The sequence below is a fragment of the Elaeis guineensis genome, chromosome 1 (genome assembly GCF_000442705.2).
Source record: "Elaeis guineensis isolate ETL-2024a chromosome 1, EG11, whole genome shotgun sequence".
Taxonomy (NCBI): domain Eukaryota; kingdom Viridiplantae; phylum Streptophyta; class Magnoliopsida; order Arecales; family Arecaceae; genus Elaeis; species Elaeis guineensis.
In genome coordinates, this window is record NC_025993.2 from 24,412,302 (window position 1) to 24,426,367 (window position 14,066).

A 14,066-nucleotide genomic window follows, 5' to 3' on the forward strand; every position below is an offset into this window, starting at 1 on the left:
TTAATTTCTTCAAGAGAGAGGGGAAGCAAGAGAGCTAAGGTCTAACTCATTTGCAGGGTACAACATGCTCCAATTAAAAGTCCATAATGATGGGTAAAGGTTAATATTTTGTATATCTATTAGGAGCATCTTTTCATGCATAATCTATTCCATGGTTAAATATGATTTTGGGATTACATCATAGGGCTACAAAAATTTGGTTCCAATCCTAATCATAGGCCTCATCATGGCCATACGTAGTCACATGGACTAAGAGAGGAATTATATTTTTTGATTTTTATAAAATTGTTTGCTTGGTCAGAAGTTTTATATTAAAAAGTAGCAATTGCGCTTCAATTTTAAAGGAATAGCATGTGACCAACCTGAAATGAGTTATTTCATTGGACCAAAAAGATTGCCAGACATGCCAGGGCTCAAGCTATGGAATAATAACAAAACCTATCAAGATAGGAGCTATGTTCAGACTTCGCACTAGGAACCCCATCCCTTCATGACAACTATAACCTCCAGAATCATTCTGTGTTGGGGTTGCCCTCCCTTGGAACAATGAAGATCAATTTTGATGGTCTGTGTAAGAGGAAAATGTCAAAGCAGGATCTGGTTTCTTGATAAGTGATAAGGTTGTTACAGGATCTTAATCATTGATTTCAAGAGTCTGGAAGAAAATTTTTTAAAGCTATATGGCCATACAGTGTGGTAGGCCATAAATGGATAGAGACAGTGGAATAGAATTGTATTTAAGTATCATGATCACAACCTACAATTGATTGTTGAAAAGAATATGAGTGATATAATCATTCAAAAAGAAAATACATAGGACCGGTAAGCAGATAAAAATTAGGGAAGAAGCCATGAAAAACTATATCGTCCAAAGTTTGCTAATGTACAAGGTATTGTTTTGCTCACTTGTGATTCCGCTGCATCCAAAGTTTGCTTATGTACTGCCATTAAAATCCTTTCAGTCAAATAGTCCACATAACCATCCAATATACCGCGAATGTGCTGCCCAGTGTGATAATATAACAATAGAGTAATACATCCCCAAAAGCCAGCCATGAAGGAAGCTGCAAGTATCGCAAAGAAGATGGTGTCATCCTCCACACTGCTATCATCTTGGTTTTCTTCCACTTCAGGTGGCACATTTGGACTTGAGTCAGATGTGCAGGACTTCTCAAGAGGCGGCCCATGTAATCCCATATTACCCTCATAGCTACACACATTAAATGTGGCAAATTGGTTTTTGAAATCTGGCGTACATCCAGATAAGTTATTGTAAGCAACGGAGAAGACCTCCAAGAACTGTAGTTGAGTCAATTGCCAGGGTATCAGACCACTTAACTGATTGTGTGATATATCTAAGCTCTCGATTTGATTGAGTTTTGAGAAAGTTTCAGGGATTGGACCTGTGAGCTGATTGTACGATAGATTCAATTGTACGTACAAGCTCATCTAGATTTCCAATTTCTGGTGGAATGTTTCCTGTCAACTTGTTTGTTGACAATCAATTGCAGACATCAAAAGCAAATGATCTATTCTGTAGGCGAATAAGTGGCCTTTACTGATGAGGTCAACAATAATTATCTCATCTGTGTAAACCTCTGCACCTGTATTGACTTCCCAAGGACCAGGATACCCCACCGACCCGAGGTAAAATGAATCTGTATGTGCTGAATTAGGTTTCCTGAAGTGCATTTTGCCAATGCAAGAGGGTATTGATCCTGAAAGATTATTTTGCGAAAGATCTAGAATGTGTAAAGACTGCAGTTTACATAACTCAATTGGTACCGGGCCTTCAAGAGAATTTTCGCTAAGAATAAGAATCTCCAAAGATATTTGGTCTCCAATCGATCTTGGCAGTTCGCCTGAAAGCTGGTTATTACTGACATCCAATGCTACAAGGTGTGACAAATTGAGATAACTATTTGGAATTATGCCTGTTAAAGCATTCCCAGCAAACTTGACGTACACTAGTTCGGATGATTGGAAGCAATGCGGTAATGACCCGGATAGGTTATTATGGGATAAGTCTAACACTTGAAGCATTGTTAGATTACATAAATGATCCGGTATTGGGCCATGGAAATGATTTCCTTCAAGGATGAGGTAACTTAGATAGTAAACATTTCCAATACTGTCTGGAATTATACCCGATAATTGGTTATTGTGGACATCCAATATAAATAATTGTGGATACTCTGACAGATTGCTCGGCAAAGTTCCAGTAAATTTGTTTCCCTCTAGAGAAATACATGAAAGCGAAGCATGACCATAATTTGTACCAAACATCTTCCCATGCAAGTTGTTGTTGGAAAGCTTCAAGGTGTACAATTCAGTGCAATCAATCATCAGGTGATTTGGCACTTCACCGTATAAAAAATTATTGGACAAATCCAAGTATGTCAGATTACTCATGTTACCCAGTGATGAAGGGATATTTCCAGTTAGGTAATTTGAGGATAAATTCAGGTCCACCATATGTGGAAATATTGTGCCGATGTCTGTAGGAATTGGTCCACTGAGGAGATTCATGGAGAGATCAAGTGCATATATGCTCATATTCAGATGCTTTGGCAATTGAAATGCACCCATTATTGAGTTATTTCTCAAGTTCAGAACTTCTAGTCTGGTTAGATTTTCGAACAACCATTGGGGAAAATTTCCTATCAAGTTACTGTGGGAAAGATCAAGAACTCGTAACCTATATTGGGAAGCAAGTAAAGCCGGTGTTGTGAGGGGGTTCGCATCGAGATTACAATGTGACAAGATGAGGTACTGTCGCTGGAAGGAGGGAACAAACTTTCCACTATCAAGATGTATAAATAATTCCTCATCTTTTGACAAGTCAATGAGTTCTGGCTTTGAAAGATTTCAAAAGGAGGAAAATGGGAAATGCCCATCAAATAAGTTGCCTGAGAGATCTAAAGACCCAAGTGAAACAAGACTCTCAAAGATGCGTGGTGGAATATTACCCTTCATGTTGTTGTAAGAAAGATACATACTTTGAAGAGAAACTAGTTTCTGCAGACATAAAGGAAGACTTCCATTGAGTTGGTTGTCAGATAGATCCAACTCACGTAGGTTCTGCAGTCTACTGAGCACTGCAAAAAAAAGAAGAAAATTAAAAAAAGAATAAAACCTTTTGCTCATAATATGAACAAGGCTAGGAAACTTGGGACACAATTCTTGTTTACTGCTAATTTTTTGACTTCAGTTAGTCAACTTGGTAACACCGGTGAGTCGAGCAAGCTAAATAAATACTATAAATGAAATGCAAAAATAGAATAAATTAAAAAAAAATGTTAAAGTTGCCGACCAATCAAGGAAGTAATATTTGAAAATTATGATAAAATAATATCCATTTAAAATTTATATGCTCCACTTGTTGATTCTAGATAACTTTAAAAGTGAGGATATGCCTGATGTGAACTTAGCGTAAATGCCTGATATGAATTAAGACTCATTTTAACTTCCTAAGCCAACTTAGAAATATCATATGATTTAAATTGGGGAATGTGAATTTAATGAGTTTTCTAATTTGACCAAGTTAGCTGAGTCAAGATAGACTTCGGCCAAACATGGCTTAGACTAGGAAAATGGTTCCGCTTGGCCAAGCCATCAGTCAACTTGCATAGGCCCCTTTTTTTTTTTATCTTGAATATGGAGAAATGTCTAAGCTCAAAAGAAAAAAAAAAGGAATATGGTAAATTCTTAGTCAAATGAATAAAAATTATACCTTGTGAAGGCACTGAACCTGTTAGATTATTTTGGAACAAATATAAGAAATTAAGGGAGGATAAATTTCCCAAAGCTATCGGTATTCTCCAATGAGATGATTTTCTCCAAGATTAAGCAATCTAAGCTTGTGCAATCCTAGCAGGCCTGAAATATAGAGTAATAGACATCAACCAATAAGACAATATATAAACCATTATACTCAAGTTGCTAATGTGGTCTTATGATAAAAATAATTACAGATGATCCTGTAAGTTACTACCTTCTCCAATAAGTGCGTCGTACAGCATGTTGCCTTCAAGATTCAAGACATTGAAAGATGACAAATTTTTGAAAGATAATGGAATAGTTCTAGTGAGATCATTCAAGCTGAGATCAAGGAGTTCTAATTTTCTAAATCCTGATATGTCTGTCAAATATAAAGTTTTCAAAGCAAGAGAATGTTAAGTTAAAAATATTTACAACAAGAAGATGGGAAAATATGAATCAGCTAAACAAATTAGAAAAACAAGTTGGATGAGGGGAAGGCTGATATAAACTAAGAAGATAATATAAACCATTATACTTAATATATTCATGATCTTGTGAAAGAGAAATAATTGCAGTCTATAAATTATTACCTTCCATATCAAGTGTGCCCATTAGCATGTTGGCTCCTAGATTCAGGACACTGAGTGAAGATAAATTTCTAAGAGATAGTAGAATAGTTCCATTGAGTCTGTTATAGAAGAGATCAAGGATTTTCAACTTTCTCAATCCTGATATAGCTGCCAAATATAAGGTTTCCAAAGGAAGAGAATCTAAATGAGAAATATCTACAACAAGAGGATAGAACATATGACTAGGCTGAAAAATTTAGAGAAACAAGTTCAATGAAGGAGCAGCTATATAACATAAACTAAAAAGACAATATATAAACTATAATCAATATGTTAATGGTCTCATGATACAGAAATGGTTACATATGACTTTGTAAATTATTACCTCCACATTAAGTGTGCCATTTAACAAGTTTTCTTCTAGATGCAAGACACTAAGTGAAGATAGGTTTTTGAAAGATAATGGAATATTTCTAGTGAGCCTGTTATAGCCGAGATCAAGGATTTCCAACTTTCTCAATTCTGACATATCTGTCAAATACGAAGTTTCCAAAGAAAATGAATTCAAATCAAATATTTATGACAAGATGATAGAAAATATGAATAGACTAAAAGAAATTGGAAAAACAATTAGGATGAGGGCGAGACTAACCTATTTGTGATAACGATCTTGCAATTTGATTGTAGGACAAGTTAAGCTATTGGAGCTCATGAAAGGAGGAAAAAATGCCGAAATTCAATCGCCAATCCTGAAGTTGATCATATTCTAGAAGGCTCGATAGCATGAGCTTTGACACTTGTTGTGTGCTGTTGTTGCAGCTCACTCTCTCCCAGAGGCAACAGTCCCTCCCTCTTCCCCATGTCGATAGTGAAGAGTTGTTGTAGTGAAGGAGAGAAGATTTGAATTTTAACAAAGCTTCATACTCCTCTAAAGGGCATCCAAATTTGGGGCCGCAGTTGCATAGGACTACAATCAATGAAGTCTATAACAAATTTGTTAGCCTTGAGCAAGAAACAAACTGGTAGCAATTCCTCATATAGAGTGAAGGTTGTAAGATAATTGTCTGACGCACATTTGCTTCATGTCTCATGCTTGCATAATTCGTACAAAACCATAGGGGCATGGAAGTCTGGGTATGCGATCAAGTCTTCCATTCAATTCCAAGTCTTCCATGTTGTTTTCTGAAAAGAGATTGGACGTGGTCCCCTACCTAAAGTAATTATTAAATTGAATAAGTGAAGACTAATACATAGAGTGGGAGAACATACAAGTGGGAATAAAATAAAGAATGGAAAAACAAGTGTGGAAAAAAAAAATCTAAGTCAGGAGAGCATCTCGAGAGAAGAGAGAAACATAAATATAACGTGGGGAACAATTAATTTAGACCTAGAATCCACTCGTTGAGGAGAAAAAAGTTTTATGATAGAAACTTCATCTTATAGCTTTCCAAATGCCCCGACAAAATGCACAACAAACAAGTCCAAGTCTACTTGGAAGAAAAACACTCATCATGACCCATATAGGACTTTTCCGTTGGAGAAAAGCTATTGGGAGCTTTCCACTCCTAACCAAAAGTTTTTTCAAAATAGAATAGACTCTCGAAGAAGGATGGCTTACCAACCGTGGACTCTAGATGTCCATAAACCAATTAGTCCATCTTTAACTACAATTTAAGAGGAGTAATATTTGAATGTACCGTATGAAGGTCAGTGAAGAGACCAAAATCAAGTATCTAACTTGGTGCCAGTATAAGTTAGTCAAAGCGAGCCTTAGACTAAACAAAACTAGGTTTCATCTTTTAGTGTGGGACTTGTCGAATTTTTGTTGTGGAATTGAAAAAATATTCTACTAAAAAAATGTTCTTTTTTCTTAATGGAGCATGAGGTGTTTTCTAAAGGGAAGAGGGAGGTGTGTCTTAATGAAAAAAGCAAATTGAAAAAAAGGCGGGACGCCAGAGAGGGGAGGTGTCTTCTGAGCCCTTTGGGTGAGAGGCTTTTCAACTTTCTTTTCTTTATCATTTTGTGGCATTCTCTAAAGTGCCATGAGGGCAAAGCCGAGTTCTTTTAAACAAATATAATTTTACTCTGTCTAACATTTTCTTCTCTTCCATGATTATCTTTTATATTTTTTATTGGTGTTCATTTTTGTAATCCTAGCTCTAGGCCAACCAGTCTTAATCAACAAGTGATTATGCCCTTTCACATACTACTACACTTGAATAAGGACCATGTGATAACCTGATCCAAATTAGCTGCACAAATGTCAAAGTGGCTCCACAAAAAAAAAAACAAGGAATGAAGGCTCCCATCTTCTTCCTGATCGAATCTAGCTTGAAATTGATCTCCTAGGGCTGTCAAAAATCATAGAAAATCTCCTATAAATCTCCTCCTCCCCCCTCCAATGCATATCACGATGAACATTGGCCCTCCTCTCTTCTTTCTCTATCTCTTTCTTCCTCATTTTTGTCGATTTTCCTAAACCTATGTCCATCGAAAATTGGAGCTGGAGATGCCACCGGAGTTCAAGGTAAACATCGATCCCACCTCTCTCTCTTTTTCGTCTTCCTGTGGCATTTGACACCATTGCCGGGCATCGATCTTGCTGAAAAATCACAAAGAAAGAATCGTATAACTTTTCGGCTTTTCTTTTGCTTTTTCCAGCTACAAAAATCATCATCCCTTGAAGTCGAGTGCCCTAGCCTCCCGACAACCCTCCATAGTAAGTCCATGACCGTCAGCGAAAGGTCGATGGCCAAAAATAAAGAGAAGCCCTAGATCCTCTCTTTTTGGGCCTTCTATGATTTTCTATTGGTTGATTCGTGCCGCTGGTTGTCTCCTACCCCACCAATATCGGCTGCCGTTGTTGGTCCTTCGATTATGTCATTGCACCCCACTGGAGCACCAGCCCACACCTATATCCCTCCCTTGTTTGGCCAAGAAAAGAAAAAAGAAAAGAAATGAAGAAAAGAAGAGAAGAAAAGGAAGAAAAGAAAAATATGAAAGAGATAGAAGAGCTCTCTCTCTCTTTTCTTTCTCTCTCTTATTTCTCTCCTCTCCCTTTGGGGTTTCTCTCTCTATCTAATCCCTGGACCCCAGTATGAATGTAAGATGATCTTTTCAAAGAGATCTGAAATTACTTGGAGATCCATGCAGCAGGTCGGATCCCACCCAGTTCTTGCTAGAAATTCATAGCATCTAATCACTATTAACCTCGATTTATTGAGCATCTTGACATGACCTCTGTTGATTTTGATCATGGATTTCTCTTTTGAGAGATATGAAAATTTTCTCTTCACTTTTTCTCTCTATTTTCTCTTTCTTCACCCATTTTTTCTCTCTAAGAAGACCTAAGAACTCTAGAATCGACTCATGCCTTCCTCTTTTAAGAATCCGTGTTGATCCCAACAAAAAGACCCCGAACTACTTGGTACCCAGATGGTTTATCGGATCGATCACCTGATTAATGACCTCCTTTTATTATTTAATTTTATTAAATTAATTAAAAAAATTAATTATAATTTAATATTTAAATAGGATAATATAATTTTTCTAATAAAGTTTGAAGATCTAATACAAATGAGGTAAATGGATCTTACACTCCATATTTATTTTCAAATTTTCATACTTTTCATGCAAATCATCTAGTGCTGATGGACTCATATTTTTCATAAAATAAGGACCAGCATATAAGATATGAAAAAGTATGTTTTATTATAACCATTGATTTCATGAATATATTTTATAAACTAACATATTTATAAAGTATAAATTTTATTATTTTTTCTATCTATGTATATATATAGTTTAAGGAAAGATATAAAGATTTTAAAGGCTCTTAGATAGCTATGAATGAATTTCTAAAATTGAGAAAATTAACATTTGGAGCTAGTATCTACAAGAAACATGGCCCTACCAATGGGTACAAAATTAGCATATGAAACAAGAATTCTGTCGATTACAAAATATGACGATGTCATGGATATAAAGTGATCTTAGCATGAATATCCATGAGTAATATTTTGAAACATGACATGAATATCTGACAAGAATGATTTATACATTATGTTTAGAAAATTTATGATTTATGCATGCATGATTGTCTTTATCGAAAGAGCAAGAAGCAAGAAGAGGGAGGCAGAAGAGGAGCACATGATAGACTGAGGGGAAGGCATATGGCTATGGTGGATGTACCATCCTCCAGGTACGAGGGAATTGGGGGAGGAGGTGATAATGGGCTGATGGAGGGCATGGTGGAGGTGTTGACTTCCATCCCCATCTTGTCAAATGGAGGACAAGTCCATCCCAGTTAATGGGGTTAAGTCCACACCCAAATGTCACACGATGTGCTTTTTATCAAATTTTACGGACCAAGGAGAAAGTAATATGACCCTCCTAAATCTATGGACTAGCTACTTCAGTATGGACCAAGGAGAAAGGCAATCTTCCCTACTTGATTTAGGGCTCTGTATGCTATTTTCCTACCAAGCATGCTTTGCAAACAATGCCAAAACAATGCATAAATAATCGCAGATCAATTTCCATGCATCTACTTCTTGATTCTAGTAGGTTCTGGAAGTTCAAATGACCATAACCATACCTTGCTGCCATACTTATGTGGTGTCTAATATAGCATCTAAAGCTCTCTAACATGCTTCCATGAAACTAGTACTAAGCTTTTGGTGCACTTTAGCTTTGTTTTTAAAACCATTCTTATTATCCTTTATGTAACTATTTCTTTTAGATCTATCTTGTGTCCATCTTTTGTAACGATATAGATAGCAGGTTCGTCTTCTTTTGTACTAGTGGCATATCATTCTGATTTTTTTTAATTTATTATTTTTTTAATAGGACAGATCATTCATACAATTTTTGTGTGAATATATTTAGAAGAATCAGAAAATAAATATCCCTCAATGGCTTGAGATCTTTCTCATCGTAGTCCAAAACGACATCCAAAAGTGTTCCACGATAAAAGCAGTCATTCCGTTAGCTGTCATGTTCATCTCTTGAAAGATATGCCTAATAATGAAGTTTGCACAATTGGTCAATGAAGTTGATATGTCCTACAAAAGGGGATGGGTGGCGTCACCCCACACATGCCTTTAGATACAAATCACAATTGAGATCGAGTCATCCTCAATGATCAGATAAAGAATGAAACAAACTAATGTTTGGATGAGCGTATGCTTAATGCACTTGAATAAAATATTTAGCCTATTGTTGAGATGAAATAACGAGTCTCATAGAGTGTGCTGGGGAAGCCTAGGTCATGACATACAAATCGAGCAAACAACACCAGACTAAGTGACAAAACTGACTTAAGAACACACATATCTTTGGACATTTTCTTTAGCCACCAAAAGTGAGATGAAGACTAACAAATAAAGACCACCGAGTGAAAAAATTTAGATAAGCTAATCCTTGGTCCATAATGAGTTTTGCAATAGGGTTTACTTGGGTTTAGCTGATTCTTAGGACTCTGGACATGGTGATTGTGATCTACTTTAGGTGGGGGCATGGACTTACATAATATTTATTAGTGCAGAAAATATAGATAGCTCATGGATGGATAGTCACTCAAAGTGTCTAGTTGTAGATTATGATGTCCGTACAATGCACATGAGTTGTAGATTAGACATGTTGTAATAGAAATGAGAAGCAAACTAGAGAGCAGGAAGCAGAACCGAAAATGGGTTATTATGTGTAGAAATCTAGATTTGTCGCTGTAAATGGACTGGGCCCTCCAAATATTAAGTTCAGAGCACCATCCAATAAAACCACCATTAATTCTTTCTGCACTGTAGGCGGTGCAGCTCGGCGCACACCGCTTGCAGTGATTGATTGGTGCATGGGCTCTAGCATTAGCCCCGAGGAATTTTTTTTTTCTCTGAGCCCATGTGCCGACCAATCACCATGGGTAGTGTGGCCGAACTGCACTGTCCGCAGTGCAGAAAGAGTTTCTCCTGACCATAAATATTTGGTCAGGATGGTCCAATTTTTAGGCATCATGATTGCTTGGCATTGGGCTTGAACGCTCGTTGTTAAAGATGAATAATTCTTTGTCCTACATATGGTGTAACTAAAATACATCATCCCATCTTATTGGATCACATAACTACCATATTTCAATACGTATTTAATGCTTGCATTTCTATTTTTTCGTTTGAAATTTTGAATGACGAAAATACCTTTTCTCTTTTGAAAAAATTATAACATCCTGTGATTATATTATGATATCTTGCAGTTAAATTATAATTTTTTATACAATAGGAAGTCATAATTTTCTTCCAAAAATTATAATTAAAAATTTATAAAAATATTTATTATTGAAAATTTATGAAAATTTTTATCATTGAAAATTTATCATTGAAAATTTATGAAAATTTTTATCATTGAAAATTTACAATAGGATATTTTTATCATTGAAAATTTATGAAATTTTTAAATAACAAAAATACTCCTCCATTCTTATCTTTATGACATCCTAGGGCCAAATTATGATTTACTGTTGCATAAGAATTCATAATTTGACCGCAGGATATCATGATATATTACAGAATATCATAATTTTTTCAAAAAAAATAGAATTTTTTTGTCATTTAAAATTTCAAATAAAAAAGCAAAACTACAAGAATTAAATGCGCATTGAAGAACGATGGCTATGTAGCCTAGTAAGGTGGGGTGGTGTATTTGTACTGCACCACATCCGATGCACAGACTTTCTCATTAAAGATTCAACCCGAATCTAAATTATTGTCCGGCAAAATCTAGGTTACATGGCTCTCCAACCAGTTGGATCTGGCCAACCTCAACATTGATTAACACTTGATTTGAACTAACTTTTATAAAAGATGAGGCAAGGTTGGGTCAAATTATAGATATCATGATTATTCAAGATCGTATCTTCATTTTCCATGTTGTGACCTAATCCAACCCCAAATTAACAAATGACCAAAAGTTGATGACTCTTTTGGCTTGACCCTTCCAATATTAACCAGCCTAAGTCCCATGGGCAGTAGCACGTGTGAAATTAATATTGGTTGCCAAAACTAACCTATGATACTATCATATCAAAATGTCACATATGAATTATGGCAATTAATCTAATCATTTTAGGACACCTAGCAAGTCATCTGAGCTTGAGCTCCATGGTTGCACTTTCCTGTTTGGAGCTGAGAGGTCAAAGGCTCGGTCTCAAGTAGTATTATTTTTCAAAATATTCAATCTTTCAAAAATTTTTTAGTAAAAAAAATCATAGGTTTGTAAGTATCTCATTCCTCTCCTACAGCAAGACTTCTCTCACTTATCTGAAAAAAAGAAAACAAAAAGGAGAAAATAGTCTAGCAATTATTAATAAATGGCCCTCTTGTCAAGATTTTAACTAATGTGTTATGGTATTAGACTGGGGCCCCACTCAGACCGTTATCGGCTGGTATAAGGTCATCATGATGGTTATGTGCCGCAAACACTAGCATTTCAAACTTTTAATATTTAATAATGATTATAGTTATTCTAACAATATTTTAATGAACAATGATGGGAAAATAACTACATTTTTTCCTTCACTTTTCAAAAAAAGTATTATTTCTAGATCATACGACAACTTTTAGAGAAAGTTTTAATATAAAATTTAAATTTAAAAATTTAAATTTAAATTAGAAAAAAGTACAAGTAAATAATGCGAGCATTATTTGGATATAATAGATTGTTATGAACATTAATCATGCATTACAGTAGTAGTTATTTTTCCACACATTATTATGTATATAATACAATGGGCGGTGGTGGAAACTTTTCTGATAATTGTAACACCATTATTTAAAACCTTGCTTTTTCACGACATGAAAGATTAATTATAGGCATGGCATGGTAAAGTATTATTTACTCTGTGAAAATTATTAAGTACTTTTCTCCAATAATCAAAAAGGATGGATTTTATGTGTCACTAAATTTAAAGAAATATGAATTTTAATGTTAAAGATAAAAGAGCAAAAACAATAAATAAAGCAAAGTTTGATTAAATGGTTGGTCCATGCATCCCTTCATCTAATTTAAAACATACTACTCCACTAGGCTCTCCACTGGGCCATGAAGTCCCAAACATTAAGATCAATGACACAAATTAATCTACTTGTGATCACATCATCTATATGAGACAGCATGTCTACATTGAGCCAAAGCCATCATATTATGTCTCAATTTCCTCCACTTAAAGAGATCTAATGGCCAATATTCTTTAACATAACTTGAAAAAGCTTATAAGAAGCCCATGTTGTGTTTGTGATGTGTGCAAGCAAACCAGATGCAACAATTTGTATCCTTAACTGCATACAGATGTTGATTGGCTAAGTCAGGCCCATGGTTGATCTCACCTATGGGTTGAACGTTAGGCTGAACCTAGCCTATGTCTGGGTTTAATTACTGGTCGCACCAAGCAAGACTAAGCCTGCTTTAGTTTTATCGTATCAAAATTTAGTCCAGATATGAGCCAAATCTATTGGGGCTCTTTGATTCCGCCTAGTATTTATTAATTGGATATTAATTTGGGCTGTTAAGACCAGCCACCATATTATATTTAAATATCTCTAGATACAATACTATTCAATTTCTTATGATAAATATGTTGGATAATGATCTTATTATTATATAATAATATATGTTTTACTACATAGATAGATATTCATATACTATTAGAATTTCATATTGTGATAGCATATCATAATTCTAATATTGAAAATTTAATTTAGAAGTAATTATGCTCTTATATTTATTATATTACGTTTTCTTTCTGTCACCTATTTTATATTGCATTTCAAGAATAAATAGAAATAAGAGAAAAAAATCACATCCTGCACATTGCTTAGGTAGATTCGTGTGGATGTCTATATTTATAACATTATCAAAAGAGTTCTTTATTTTGATGATAAGTAAGGCTCTTATCTAATGTGGTTCACAATAATATAACATTAACAAAAAGCTTATTAGATTATTAAAATATATTAAATAAAGAATTTTTCATTGGTACCACTAAATTAGTATATAAATTAATGATATTATTAATAGTCATATTTACTTAATGTATATTGATATTTTAATGTGTATTGATATTAATAATTTTTTGCATTAATAATGTATCCTACAAATATCTCGTGCAGATCATTATATTATACTAATATTTTATTAGTATATTTCTATTGTATTTTTATATTTGATTTCTATAGTAATATTTGTATAACTGATGGCAAATAAGATGATTAATGAATGCAAAACTAATTAAGATTGAAGGATGATAGAAAAGATGCTCTAATTCAATATTTGTCAAAATAAGGAGATTTGATCGTGAGTGCTATTGATCCCATGGTCATTGTTTTGTTTTATTCTTTATATATATATATATATATATATATATATATATATATATATATATATATATATATATATATATATATTCAAAAGATGAGTAGGGTATACTATTCAGCACATCATTCCAGCATGTATAGTCATCCAGTGGTCTTATTAGGTAAATATTCTTTTAATTTTTGAAGTATATATATATTTGTGAAGATGAGAGGGCGCATGTGGATGGTTGTGATATAGGCCAGCGCTGAGGAGGTGTGGAGCTGCTAGGGGCATCATGTAAGAAAGTCTAGAATCTTTTAATTATTAAAGATATTTTCTTTTATTTCTAAGCACATATGTTTTTGAAAATGTGAGAGACACGTGGATTGTTGTGAT

General features: G+C 34.5%; 1 pseudogene; it reads right to left on the bottom strand.

The window, feature by feature from the left end:
- Positions 1 to 471: 471 nt before the first annotated feature.
- On the bottom strand, positions 472 to 5,406 carry LOC140855807 (uncharacterized; annotated as a pseudogene).
- Between the last annotated feature and the right edge of the window lie 8,660 nt (positions 5,407 to 14,066).